The sequence below is a fragment of the Anabrus simplex genome, chromosome 5 (assembly GCF_040414725.1).
Source record: "Anabrus simplex isolate iqAnaSimp1 chromosome 5, ASM4041472v1, whole genome shotgun sequence".
Taxonomy (NCBI): domain Eukaryota; kingdom Metazoa; phylum Arthropoda; class Insecta; order Orthoptera; family Tettigoniidae; genus Anabrus; species Anabrus simplex.
The window spans coordinates 312,347,175-312,362,501 of record NC_090269.1 but is presented as its reverse complement, the minus strand read 5'-3'; positions in this window follow the sequence as shown (position 1 = coordinate 312,362,501).

Genomic DNA, 15,327 nt, shown 5'->3' with positions numbered 1-15,327 from the left:
CCCCTTCACTAGTTTATTCGTAATTTCAGTTTTCTTACTAGAGGACACAGGCTTCTCTATTAGATGCTCCAGCGTTGACTCAGAAGGGAATTATCAGTAACATTAATAGACGCAAATACACTATGGAAAGGATGAAAATGTTTGGGATTATATAGAAGACTACTTGTACTTCCAATATAAGAGAAAAAATTCCGCATTTCTTCCATTTTCTGTCTGTCACCTTACCACAATCATTTATTTTAATTCCGAAACATTTACCAAGCTTTCCTCGCATCGATTCACTAGCCATATTTGTAACTGAAGTTCACAAACACTTAATGCGAATATATGCTATCTTGTGAATAACAATCACACATGAACTGAGGTTTAAAGTTGTCGCATTTTCTAATCTGTGTTTTTAGCAATTGGTATTCGCACATTACCTGGAAATTCCTTAATGATAGTCCTTTCAAGTACATTCCACACTCCCACCCACTATGACACCTGGCTGTGCTTCGTAAAGTAATGCAAATATACTACCATGGTCTGTCTGGTATTTTCTTTCCAATAGTTTGTAAAAGCAATGGTCATAACTCTCGCTTTAAAAGAAAGCAATTAAGGAGGTACCGGTATTATTGCCTTTACTTTTCTGAAAGGAAGACATGAACATCGGCTTATTTTAATGGCATGTCAATTATACTATAGGTAGAGCACTGTTCGGATATACAAAATAATATCCGCATCCGCTCTGCATCCGCACCCGCATCCACAAATCTTTATCCGGAGATATTGTAAATAATTTTAACTACAGTATATTACACCCAAGGTACTGAAACGGATAGATCTGTTAATACAATAGACCTGGCGCCAAACCCCTACAGTCACAGTTTTGTTAGGGTTCTCTTGCGACATCTACCGACGTATTGACCTTTGTTCCTTCCTTCCATTAATTGCGGACAGGAGCCAGTTAGGCTTAATTCAGATTTACGGCTTTATAGTCTCAAGGCTCTTCATATAACACTATTCTCCAATACCACTGCCAAGTGTCGCCGAACCATAAGCAAAAATAAGAGTATACTTGACTGAAAATCAATAACCGTCATTATTTAGAAATTATCACCCATACAGTTTATATCCGCCAAGACATAAACTTCATGGATATCCGCATCCGTGCAGGGCTCTAACTATAGGTGAGGCTAGAACACCAAATGGCAGATAATAATACTGTTACAAATAAAACAGCGTCTGTTTTATTACCCTAATTTATTAAAGGATGACCCAATGAATGTCCACACATACATATACACATACAAGTCTATTCAGCTATTAATGGCCACGCTTACTAACAGCTATCTATTTACAAGTCTCTCTTCCTTATGTCACAGCAGGCAGTCCGGCCTGTTTGTATTACCTGGAGACGGGTAATCCTTACTTGCACTTCCCCAAGTCTAGTCACTTCGTACAGCAGCTGTGTGTAGACCGCTGGATTTGAACACAGGGATACGGGCTATACAACACACCATGACTATTCCTTGGCTCATCTCCAGATACAGTCCAGAAATTCACACTGTCTCATGCAGTGAGCAGCTAAACATCAACAGCTCAACAGTACTCAGCAGCAGGACGATACTCACAACAGCGAATATTAACATAGGCCCGTATATCCCCCCAGACTCACGATAGCGGCTTCCCTCACTGACTCGCGGCATTCCTCAGTCCACAGAGATGCACAAACGAACAATACTCTCTGGTTGTAATACGTCTTCCGTTGCGCACGCCGTCTACAGTCCAGCCACTCGCCGGTCGCTCCGACACCTCAACAGCTCCTCGTTCAGGCCTCGCTGGGACACTAACGACAGCCAACACCTCTGTCGCCCTCAGCCCGACCACCAAACCCCAACACACTGAGTCTCACACTGACTCGACTACTTAGTCCAACAATGCTATTTGCTTTACGTCGCACCGACACCGATAGGTCTTATGGCGACAATGGGACAGGAAAGGCCTAGGAATGGGAAGAAAGCGGCCATGGCCTTAATTAAGGTACAGCCCCAGCAATTGCCTGGTGTGAAAATGGGAAACCACAAAAAACCATCTTCAGGGCTTCCGACAGTAGGGTCCGAATCCACTATCTCCCGGATGCGAGCTCACAGCTGCACGCTCCTAACCGCACGGCCAACTCGCCCGGTAGTCCAACAATTACCCCGAGTCCAACACTGACTCTGAATCCAGCAACAACTCTGACTCCACTAAGGAGTCGAGCACTGCCCAACACTAAGTGCTTGTCCGCGGCTATCCTCTCGTTTTACAACTTGGGTGATGTGAATCAGAATATTCGCGAGGTGGCTAGAGACGCAACATTCTTGTTGAATCTCCAAAAAACTCGCAAGTAAGGCAGCCGACGAGAACAATACACGGAAATGCCAGCCATGCCCTCTAGGCCGGCTGGAAGCTCCCCGATCGGCCGACACACTAGTTCCTTCCAAGAAGGACCGAAAGGGGCTATCGCAGGGCTGGCATGTCACAATACACAAATTTTGTGCCACATAAAAGAGTTATTTTGCCTTCACCACACTACAATTTCAATCGTTTCGATTAATCGGTTAGAACACATTGATTGGTTAATCGGACTTTTAGATTGATCGGTTAATGGGTTCGATTAATCGATTAACTCGACAATTATTATTATTATTATTATTATTATTATTATTATTATTATTATTATTATTATTATTATTATTATTAGGGAGTTAATGCCCATGTTTGAGCTCAGTAAACTGAATATACAGATTGGAGGGTGGCATAATATCGTCACTGACTTCTCAACAAAGTTGCCATCTCAAATCCCAACCAAATGTATGTGCAGTTATTTAAATTAAATGTCACGTCCTTGTCGTTGAGATTCCACGTGAAACTGGAGGTCTCTTGCTCACAATCACGATATTAATAGTCAAGTAATACTGCAATCTTGTAAGTTTTTGCTTTACCATCGGGTAGAACAAGTTCAGGCATTGTTTGACCTATCAGAAGCTAATTTAATCTTTTGTGTGTGAAGGAGAGCAAACACATTCCTCCCGACTCTTGCTAAGAATGTCAGAAACAAACATCGGAATTTAAAGTAAAAGTAATTTACTGTCCAGACATAAACAGATCCATTTTTTGGTGAAACCTAGTGTTTGCAATAAACTATGTCTTCTGGTATTGGCTATAATATTTCTGGTATATTCGTTGATCTGTCTCAGTCTCATCCTAGTCTTTGACACTGTGGAAGAGATTGAGGTATGAGCGATGTTAGTAACACCATCCCTTATACAGCCAGTCCCTATTGTCAGGGCCTCTCAGTGTGCATACACCGGTGCATTGCGCGGCGCAAGGTGCAAAAAACGACTTTGCTAGATTGGCCAGAGTACTGACCCCCCACTCCTGGAATTTAAGCAATAGCGCTCGCTTTCTTTCTCTCTCTTTCCATACGCCTGTCTCCCCGTTCCTCACTTGCTTTGTAGCGCTCCACCATCCGAGCAGAGTTGAACCGAGCTTAGCCGAGCTTAGCCGAGACAAAGCGCAGGTGCGAGCCAAGCCGAGTCAGGCCGATGCACGGTGCACAGAACCTCTGCGCCTCAGTTTGCACGCGTGAGAATGTGGGCGTTTGAGAGGTCCTGCTATTGTGAATGTCGTGAAAGTGTCACTTATAGGGTCGGTTGGTGCATACATTACAGGAGGCTTGTCAGACTTATGTGTACTAGCAACTTCCGACTCGGTGAGTAAAACAGCGAGTAACTACTTCACTTCTATTATACCTCTCCAGTGATGCCGAAGTTGTCTATGCCAGATGATGGTGGAGTTTTAGAGGATCCAACCAGCCTTCAGGCTGATGATTTAACACATAGAGAGAACTTGAACACTGAAGCCAAGTCCGTAAAATAATAATTTTCCTTCAGAGCCATGTAATAAATGATGCGTAAGTCTGTTTTCGACCATTGAAAAAACTATCTATAAAGTAATTGTTTAGTTCAATAACATCATCGCACACTATGGAGTCAATGGTGATGTATGTTATTTGATCATCTTTCCAGCTATTTAGAACCTATTGGTTGATTATGTTAACTTGTTTGTTTCTTGGTCAAAAAATTGTTACTTTGGAAAATATTGTACTCTCACTTGGACGAAAAGAAGAACCAAGTGAATCTCGTAGAATATATTTTGAAATCCGGTTTTATTGAATCTCGATAGTGCCACTTGGCCTATGTGCAAGAGCATGAACAACCTCACCTCGTTGAATGAGAGGCATTTTATCGAGAAAGAACCAAGCATACGAAATTCCATCTCAGCCGGAACATGTCTCTACCATAGAAACACCTACAACTAAGCTTCCAAGATCGACATTTGTTAAGTTGTCATTCCTCACCCTTGTATGTCCAACCCACACGGCATCGGATATGAAGTGAGATGAATCTTCGTAGCGAGTTTTTACGACCGGATGCCCTTCCTGGCGTCAACCTCATCAGATGAGTTAGTGAGATACGAGTAAAATGAATGACGTGAAATATGATAGTGGGAAGGAAGACGGTGAAACCCCTGCCGACACATAGCCTACTGCACTCCTGTCTAATAGCGCCAAGGTTCTGTTCAAGGCTTTACTTCTCTATCCAGCAGACGAATCACCATCAGCAGCAGCGGCATATGAGTGCTGCGAAAAGTTTTGGAACTGAATCCTGGATTTTGGCATGCAATCTAGAGATTCGGTAATGCATACCACCATCTCTCCTGCCCTTCCGGCCAACATTATCATGTTTCTTTGTTTCGATTAACGGGACTCGAACCGGTTAACCACGGTGTCTGATCATTTAGTTGCCGGGCTAAGTGGCTTAGACGGTTAAGGCGCTGGCCTTCTAACCCCAACTTGGCAGGTTCGATCCTGGCTCAGTCCGGTGGCATTTGAAGGTGCTCAAATACGACAGCCTCGTGTCGGTAGATTTACTGGTACGTAAAAGAACTCCTGCCGGACTAAATTCCGGCACCTCGGCGTCTCCGAAGACCGTAAAAGTAGTTAGTGGGACGTAAAGCAAATAACATTATTATGATCATTTAGTTTGCACGTCTAAATGATCGTCGCTGTGCTAACCGTAGAAACAGTGTGTTTCCATACCCCAGAATGGAAAAAAATAATTATTAATTGATTTCGCAGAAAGATATTATTTTCACTGAAGATTTCAAGATTAGTATGAGCGTCACCATTGCATTGTTCTTGTAACCCATATAACTTCGCTGATAGGAACGTAGTTTTCTTTTAAAGAAAGTACAAAAGTCGTGGTCGTGTGAGGTTCATTGTATTTTTCTTGTAAAGAAGACATAAGAACACTACAAAAAAGTTTGGAATTTAATCCAGGCTTTTGGCACGCTATTTAGTAATTAGAAATTGTATACCAGCACTTGTCCTACCCTGACGGCCAACATTCCAATGGTAAAAATATAAAAAAATTGACCAAGAGGACTCGCACCGGCTAACCACAGTGAACCCCTGTGAGTGGAGACGGAAGAATAACACCCACGGTATCTCCTGCCTGTCGTAAGAAGAGACTAGGGCCTTACGTACTCTTAACTTAGGAGCGTGGGCTGGCGACCACGGGGCCCTGAGCTGAGTCCTGGCATCGCTTCCACTTATGCCAGGTTCCTCACATTCATCTATCCTATCCAACCTTCCTTGGTCAACTCTTGTTCTTTTCCGACCCCGACGGTAGTAGAGCACTTTCACGCGCTTCGTGGCCCTTGTCTTTCTTTGGTCGATGCGTTCATTTCTCGAAGTGTTGGATCCTTTCCGTTTTTCCCTCGGATTCGTGTTATATAGAGGATGATTGCCTAGTTGTATACTTTCCCTTAAAACAATAATCACCACCACTAACCACAGTGTCACGCCGTAATGTACACTTCACGACTTTAACGACCATAACCACCAGACGCTGTGCTTGTTGATGGAAATAATGTGTTTTGATACCCCAGAATGAAGAAGATCATTCATTTCACTTAAAGATATCGTAGTATTTTCCGCCAAACAATTCAAGTATGATGGTCATCATTGTATTGTTCTTGTAACCCATATCTGGTACCAGTTAGAGTCCCGTTTCCTCCATATAGGCCCTACAGTATTTGTGGAAGGTAACAGAAGTCACGATGTACGTAGTTCGACCTCATGACGAGAGATAGCTGTGTACCTACATCATCATGCAGTGTAACGGTTCAAATCCCATTACAAGATGATATCTGTATTTTTATTATTGTATGATTTTATCTGTATTTTATTATTATTATTATTATTATTATTATTATTATTATTATTATTATTATTATTATTATTATTATTATTATTATTATTATTATTATTATTATTATTATTATTATTATTATTATTATTATTATTATTATTGTACCGGGCGGTACACCTCCACTCCGCTAATTTAAAATGTGCGCCAGTTGAAACTCCTCTGCTGGAGGAAGTCTGAACTTTATCTACGCTATTAATTCTCTACTTTCTCAGAAGATGTCACCACGTGGAAAATTTTGAGTTTTTGAACTGTGTCATTTTTGATGTGGTTTTGTTTCGCTTGAAGTAAGAAGTGTGAACTTTCTCTTCTAGAGGACACTACTGAAGATCAACAATAGTGCAACCTAGTGCGGAGTCAAAGAACTATTTTGTTGGAGAAATTTTTATTTCAAATGTTTGTTCTTTGCTAAATTTTTTTTCAGTCTTTGGTTAAGTTGGCAATATTAACCCCTTCTTGCCCCTTGTTTTAAATCTAGCCTATCCCGAATTTCTTGAATTAATTTTCCACCAATTATGTGTTTCTTCTTAGTATTGTGTAGGGGGTTTATTGATCTACCAATAAAATCATCGCGGGAGGGTGTTTTCATTCCCCTAACGCCTAGAACCTTCTGCGAGAGTATTTAAACTGCTGATTTTAGGGTCTCCGGGCCACTTCTGTTCCATCTTTCAGTGTATAAAGTACATAGCAGGAGGCGGGAAGCGCCTCTTTCCTCGGCAGCGGTCATCAATAAGGTAATGGCCGATTAATAAATTCTTTCTTTGCTAGCTCAGCAGTTTAACTCTCGGGGCGGGTGCGAAGCGTTCCTCCATGTAACCTTTTCCTAAAATGTAACGATCTTTTCTTCTATTCTCTTTTAAGCTGCATATTGGGATAGAGAGTGCTAACCCTCTCGAGCTCCCACTCACATTGTCTTGAGGTGAACTTATTTTCTCAACCTATTCTTCGTTAATGTAAAACAAATTGCTCTTTTCTAAAGTCACCTCGGTAGTATGGGATTAGCCCTTGCATTAGTGGCCTAGAGCCAGATTAGGTTTTTAAAAACAAGTGTATTGGGAGTGCAAGATCGCCTCCTCTCAAATTGTTATTTTAGAGGTCATGTAATTGCCCATTTTTATTTAATAGACCTCAGTAGGTTGGGTATTTTACCCCTGTGTCTATGTCCAGTGAGGACAACTTGAAGGTGGAGTTTGGTGTGGCCTGGGAGAGGCTTAAATTTTGAGAGCGAGTGGCTCTTTTGAAAATTGAGTGTTGTATGCCTCGTGGAGGCTTTTCTGTGTAATTTGGAGCAAGGGCTCCTAGGTATGAATGGGGTTTTCTGCCCCTCTGTTAAAACTCGTGTTTGGGGTAAAACTGAGCTGATTGCCCAAGCAGTGTAAAATTAGGGCGCGAAGCCCAATTCCTGTAAATATTGTAACTACCCTTTTTGATTTGCTACCTTGTACCTGCCATGCTTGTTATTTCTTTGTTTTTGAAAAGAAAATATAACCTTGTTAAATTTTAAATTAATTTTTCTTTCGTAGCTGGAGACCTATTCACACCCGCACCTTCTTTCACCTCTACCTACCACGGAAAACTCCGTAACAAGTGGTAGCAGAGCGTGGTTGAATGGGTCTCAATTTAGCCCCTTTTGACGGCTAAACATTGTTTGTTCCGAACTCTAACAATTTTCTCAGTTGCTGGAATTTTTTTTGACTTTTTCAAAATTGTTCTGTCATCATGCCCGGCCCTCGCGATGTTCTCCATCTTAACTATTTGCGCAAGGAGGAGTTGATCTACGAATTGACTATTAGAAATGTGCAATCTGGAGGCACGGTTGCAGTAGATACAAACAAACTTAGAGAGTCCCTAGATTTGCCCATTTCCATCCCCAATTTGGGAGAGAAAGAAATTGACGACTCTCTTTCCACGATCACGGAGAATATTACTGGGCTAGCTTCTGTAGTTAGTTTTTTTGATGAAAATGATCCTTCTCCTAATCAAATTAAGCGTGTGCAAGCTAGGCTATATCATTTTTCGAATAGGGTTAACGATCTGTTGTCTCTAAAGTTGAATGACGTTCAGAAGAAGGAAGCTAGTACGCTGCTTGAAAATATGTCTGAATTATCTAGCAAGGTCACTCAATTGTTAACAGGGGAGGTTCCTCCCAAAAGCGATCTACCCACCACAGTGAATGCAGGTAGTGAGGAAGCGCCTCCCAAGGGAGAAGTTAATAGGATAACCGTTGCTGCTCAAACTATCCCTGCCCCATTGGACAACGAATCTGAACGTCGGGCATCATTGAGTAACATCCGTTCTGAATTAACTTCCTTGCCATTGAAACCTTTACCTACTATGTCACCCGGGTTTAGCAGCTTGCCTCATCCATTGGCAATGTTGCTCAGAGGTATCTCTAAGTTTTCCGTTAATACCACCAGTGATGTAATTTCTTTTTTAAGATTTCTAGTTGAATTTCAGGATCATGCCCTTGTGTTTTCTCTTTCTCCATGTCAAATTTTGCAAATTATTTATCCGTATGCTATTGGTATTCTCTCAGATAAAATCGTAAGAGCCATTGCCGAGCAATCATCTATTGAGGATTTCCATGCCCATTTGCTAGCTAACTTCATCCCGGCTAGGGCCAGGTCCTCCCTTATTCAGAAGTACTATTACCGTGTACAACGCTTGGATGAAAACTTGGCTGATTTCATACAGGACATTAAGTTTTATACTAGGGTGTTTGCTCTTCATTTCCCTGAGGATCAGATTGTACAAGCTATTGTGGAAGGGATTTCACCACCCTACAGGTCATATTTGTGTTTCGCGGCGTGCCCGCAAACTTTCTCTGAACTTGAAGCATTGGCCGTCTCAGCGGAAGGAGTTAGATACGCCGATTCTTTGCGTGTCGCGAAAGAACCCCCGCCTTCCTTTAGTAATACTCGGCCTCCACCTCGCCGACCAGTCAATCCCCGTAAATGTTATGCTTGCGGGTCGCCTGACCATCTGCGCAACAAGTGTCCACTGATCAAGACAAGTGGGACAAGGAATGGAGCCGGGTCATCACAAGGCTGTTTTAAATGTGGGGCTTTCTCACATATCGCCAAGAATTGTCCCAATTCGAATAGCACCCCCTCCTGCTCAACTTCTGGTGCAAATTCCACCTATGCCAATAATAAAAAGTGACTAGTGGCTTCGGCTGAGTCGACTAATCCATCTTCCCGAGACTCAGCCCCGGGTAAACAGGTTGTAAATTCAGGGAACGAGCAATTTTCAAATTCATCTTTTGAAGGTCCCAAAGAGTGTCTTAGGATTGCGGCGGATACCCCTGCACCGGTCCCCTTTCTCAAAATTGAGTTAAATAACGAGCCTATAACAGCTCTCTTAGATTCAGGTAGTGTTTGTTCTATTATTTCGGCTGATTGGTATTCAAAATTGAAATCTGTTTGTAAGCTTCCTAACTATTGTTTGTCGGCGATCCAATACGTTTCGGCTAATTCCTCTCCATTAGAAATTCTCGGTTCCTTATATGTCAAAATTCGTATTTTTCTATTCACATGGAAAGTTAAATTGTTTGTGGCCAAGCATTTGTCTTGCCCCATTATATTGGGAGCGGACTTTATTTCTCACACTGGTCTTGTGCTCGATCTTCAGAGTAGGTCTTGCACTTTCAAATTTGCCTCTAATTGTAATATCCCTCTATTAAAGTGTAATTCTGCATCATGTTCTTCTATTTCGCCTACCCAGGATGAGATGTTGTTAGACCTTAGACATCTACCTGAGGAGCAGGCTGATAGTATTCGCAAATTGTGTCAGTCGTTTCCCGAGGTGTTCTCTGATACTCTTGGTGTTACTGACCTTATTGAATACAAAATTGAGGTCACGGATTCGATTCCTGTCCGTTTTCCACCTTATAGGCTATCTCCACCTAAAATGAAGGCTCTAAAAGAAATCATCGATCAGATGTTGAAGGACGGTATTATTAGGCCCTCTAAGTCAGCGTATTCTTCGCCTATTTTTTTAGTCCCGAAACCCCAAGGAGGCTTCAGGCCTGTCATTGATTACAGGGCTCTCAATCGGAAGGTGGTGTTACAATCTGTGCCCCTTCCCGACCTTCATTCTTGTTTTTCATGGTTTCGTAAGGCCAAGTTCTTTACTATCTTGGACTTGAATCAGGCCTATAATCAAATTCCCCTTGCCGAAGAGTCTAAACATCTTACAGCGTTTGCCACGGACTGGAATTTATACGAATACAACCGCGTGCCTTTCGGGCTCCCCACGGGAGCAGCTGTACTCACTAGGCTACTAGATAGGGTCTTCTCCGACATCAAATTTGAGTACTTATATCACTACTTGCACGATGTCGTCGTATTTTCAGAGACTTTTGAAGAACATCTAGATCATCTGCGAGAAGTTCTCGATCGCCTTCGTAAGGCTGGGTTAACTGTTAAGTTGTCCAAGGTTGCCTTTGCTAAGCCCTCTATGTCTTTCCTAGGGCATATTGTGTCACCGGATGGTGTAGCAGTCGATCATTCTAGAACACAGGCCATCCGTGATTTTAAACCTCCCAAGGACATTAGAGGTATCGCCAGGTTCATTGGTATGGTGAATTTCTTCAGGACGTTTATTCCTAACTTCGCTAATAGAGCGGCGCCCTTAAACCTTCTTCGTAGGAAAGGCATCAAATTCGAGTGGGGACCTTCTCAACAAGCCGCTTTTGAAGACCTTAAATTAGCTCTTTGTAATGCCCCTGTACTTGCTATGCCTGATTTCTCGAAGAAATTCATTGTCCAAACGGACGCGTCGTCGTCGGCGGTAGCTGCAGTCCTTCTTCAAGAGACTGAACTAGGGAGGCGACCCATCGCCTATGCATCTAGGACCTTGTCGGCTCAAGAAGCCAAGTACTCCATATATGAGCTCGAAGGTTTGGCAGTCTTATTCGCCTTAGAGAAGTTCCGTCTCTATCTGGAACATGTCAAATTCGACCTGGAGACAGATAATCAAGCCTTAAGCTGGGTCTTAGGTAGGCCACGTCGTACTGGTCGTATAGCCCGCTGGGCCATTCGTATTTCTGCCTTCCAGTTTGATGTTAGACATATCAGAGGTACCGAAAATGTTGTTGCTGATGGACTCAGCCGTATGTTTTCTAACGACGTCGAGACCCACGAACCGGTCGACAGTTCATCACCTTCCGAGTCCATACTATCTAAGGTTAATGCCATCCTAACAGATGCTCCCATGCTCTTTAGGGATATCGAAAAATACCAACGTGAAGATCCGACGCTGGCTCCGATAATGGAAACCCTTTCTTCTGGGGAACATGTTGTCCCTTATGTTCTGAGGAATGGTGTTCTATGTTGCCCTTCGAGGCATGATAAGATGATGAAAGTTGTTGTTCCAGCGGTTCTTGTACCTATGATCTTCAAGTATTATCATGAGACCCCATTAGGAGGGCATCTTGGTATCTTTAAAACTCGTGAAAAGATTCGTGAAATGTTCATCTGGAAAGGTATGGACGGTGAAATCCGTGAACTAGTAAAGGCTTGTAAATCCTGTTTGCTTAGTAAACCGACCATGTCCACCAAGGTAGGCCTCTTGTCTTCTCAGCAAGCGTCGCGCCCCATGGAACGCCTGTATATTGATTATGTAGGACCATTCCCCCAGTCAAAGGGTAATGCCAACAAGTTCATCCTTGTGTGTGTAGATGGTTTTACCAGATTTTCTTGGTTATTTCCGACTAAGCTGGCTACCGCTCAGTCTACCATTACTTGCTTAAATTCTATTTTTGCTTCTTTTGGTCCGTGCCAATATATTGTATCTGATAATGCTAAGGCTTTTACATCTAATTTATTTCGTAAATTCTGTTTTGACTTATCCATCTCTCATGTAACTACTTCTGCTTATTACCCTCAACCATCTCTGGCTGAACGGGTTAATCGTAATCTCAGGTCCGCACTTATTGCCTATCATCATGAAGATCATTCCAGGTGGGACACGTCCCTGCATTGGTTAGCTTTTGCTTTGAATTCGGCGGTTCATGAATCTCATAAGTTCACTCCAGCTTCCTTGATGTTCAAGTTTGTTCCCAACACGCCGCTCTCTAACCTTTGGTCTCTGAGTGACATTCTACCCGAGACAATAGATCCGGATAATATTAAAGATCTTTGGAAGAAGGCTAAAGCCAATCTTAAGGTATCTCATGAAAAGGTTAGGGAAAAGTATGATCGTGGACGGAGACCCACCACTTTGAAGGTAGGTGACCAGGTGATGGTCAAGAATTTTGTTCCCGCGGGCAAGCTTGCCCCCAGATTTCATGGGCCATGCATCATTCTCGATTTTCTTACGCCGGTTACCTTATTGTTAAGTAATCCAGCCACCGAGAGGATATTTAGGGTTCACCTGTCCCAGGTGAAACCGGTGTAAATTTTGTGTCAACTTGCTTCATATAATTCGATAGGAATATGAAGGTTATATTTTTTTTTTTGAGTTCCACTCTTAAGGCATTCTGCTCCTTCTATTTTATTTTATATGTAAGCATTTCTGTGAAACCTCCCCCGATTTGTTAAACTGCCATCCTGTCCTTGCCACGGCCATTACCACGCTCCCGTCTCCTGCTCCACTACACACAGTGGCTGGCTTAGATGAAATGCCATGGATATCTGCACGCCGCTGGCCCCTCAATCTCTCTACATGCCTGTGCCCTCAAAAGAAACATGATGGTCCAACACAATTCTGCCGCCTAGCTTTAATGTTTCAGTGCCCCCGCAGCCGCGCGGCGCCGTGCCGCAACTGGGTTTGAGGAAGGGCCCCCTCGGCCCCAGCGAGGACGACAATGTGCACGGCGAGCCGGTGCTCTCCTCCCGGCCTAGGCTGATGTGCGGCGCACGACTTGCTACTTGCCCGCAGCCTGTATATGTTCACCGCGGGCGCGGCGTGTTTCAACACCTCTGCTCCCCTCATAGTGCGGGCGAGCGGTATCTCAGGGTACTTGAGGGGTCCGAGCGGCCTCCTTTGGACGCAAGCTGCAACGGCCGGTCTGGCCATCCAACTTCATCAACCTCAACTACATGGACAGTTACGATAAGCAATGACTACATTCGGGAATTCAACAGCAATATTTGGTGAACATTGCAAAATTTTTCATCACTTTTAAGTATTAAAAGTTTACCCTCAGAATTCTACTTCTACAAACTTAAAAACTATTCTTCATCTGCAACAACAAAATTTTGAAACTAAATCAAACCAAATTAAGAAAATCTTATACATTTTTTTTGGCAATTAATCTCCATATCTACATCAAAACTTGGACCTTGTTTTCAAACAATTTCATGTGTCACCCCGGGAGGAACTTTTGGGGGGGGAGGTCTGTACCGGGCGGTACACCTCCACTCCGCTAATTTAAAATGTGCGCCAGTTGAAACTCCTCTGCTGGAGGAAGTCTGAACTTTATCTACGCTATTAATTCTCTACTTTCTCAGAAGATGTCACCACGTGGAAAATTTTGAGTTTTTGAACTGTGTCATTTTTGATGTGGTTTTGTTTCGCTTGAAGTAAGAAGTGTGAACTTTCTCTTCTAGAGGACACTACTGAAGATCAACAATAGTGCAACCTAGTGCGGAGTCAAAGAACTATTTTGTTGGAGAAATTTTTATTTCAAATGTTTGTTCTTTGCTAAATTTTTTTTCAGTCTTTGGTTAAGTTGGCAATATTAACCCCTTCTTGCCCCTTGTTTTAAATCTAGCCTATCCCGAATTTCTTGAATTAATTTTCCACCAATTATGTGTTTCTTCTTAGTATTGTGTAGGGGGTTTATTGATCTACCAATAAAATCATCGCGGGAGGGTGTTTTCATTCCCCTAACGCCTAGAACCTTCTGCGAGAGTATTTAAACTGCTGATTTTAGGGTCTCCGGGCCACTTCTGTTCCATCTTTCAGTGTATAAAGTACATAGCAGGAGGCGGGAAGCGCCTCTTTCCTCGGCAGCGGTCATCAATAAGGTAATGGCCGATTAATAAATTCTTTCTTTGCTAGCTCAGCAGTTTAACTCTCGGGGCGGGTGCGAAGCGTTCCTCCATGTAACCTTTTCCTAAAATGTAACGATCTTTTCTTCTATTCTCTTTTAAGCTGCATATTGGGATAGAGAGTGCTAACCCTCTCGAGCTCCCACTCACATTGTCTTGAGGTGAACTTATTTTCTCAACCTATTCTTCGTTAATGTAAAACAAATTGCTCTTTTCTAAAGTCACCTCGGTAGTATGGGATTAGCCCTTGCATTAGTGGCCTAGAGCCAGATTAGGTTTTTAAAAACAAGTGTATTGGGAGTGCAAGATCGCCTCCTCTCAAATTGTTATTTTAGAGGTCATGTAATTGCCCATTTTTATTTAATAGACCTCAGTAGGTTGGGTATTTTACCCCTGTGTCTATGTCCAGTGAGGACAACTTGAAGGTGGAGTTTGGTGTGGCCTGGGAGAGGCTTAAATTTTGAGAGCGAGTGGCTCTTTTGAAAATTGAGTGTTGTATGCCTCGTGGAGGCTTTTCTGTGTAATTTGGAGCAAGGGCTCCTAGGTATGAATGGGGTTTTCTGCCCCTCTGTTAAAACTCGTGTTTGGGGTAAAACTGAGCTGATTGCCCAAGCAGTGTAAAATTAGGGCGCGAAGCCCAATTCCTGTAAATATTGTAACTACCCTTTTTGATTTGCTACCTTGTACCTGCCATGCTTGTTATTTCTTTGTTTTTGAAAAGAAAATATAACCTTGTTAAATTTTAAATTAATTTTTCTTTCGTAGCTGGAGACCTATTCACACCCGCACCTTCTTTCACCTCTACCTACCACGGAAAACTCCGTAACAATTATTATTATTATTATTATTATTATTATTATTATTATTATTATTATTATTATTATTATTATTATTATTATTATTATTATTATGTCAGTATTATTATTATGTTATCTGCGATATTGTTACTATTATTGTAATTATCAGTTTTATTCAATTCAATTTTGCTATGCCTGTTGCTTGCAAGATTGTACTTAGATGTATGCATATATACG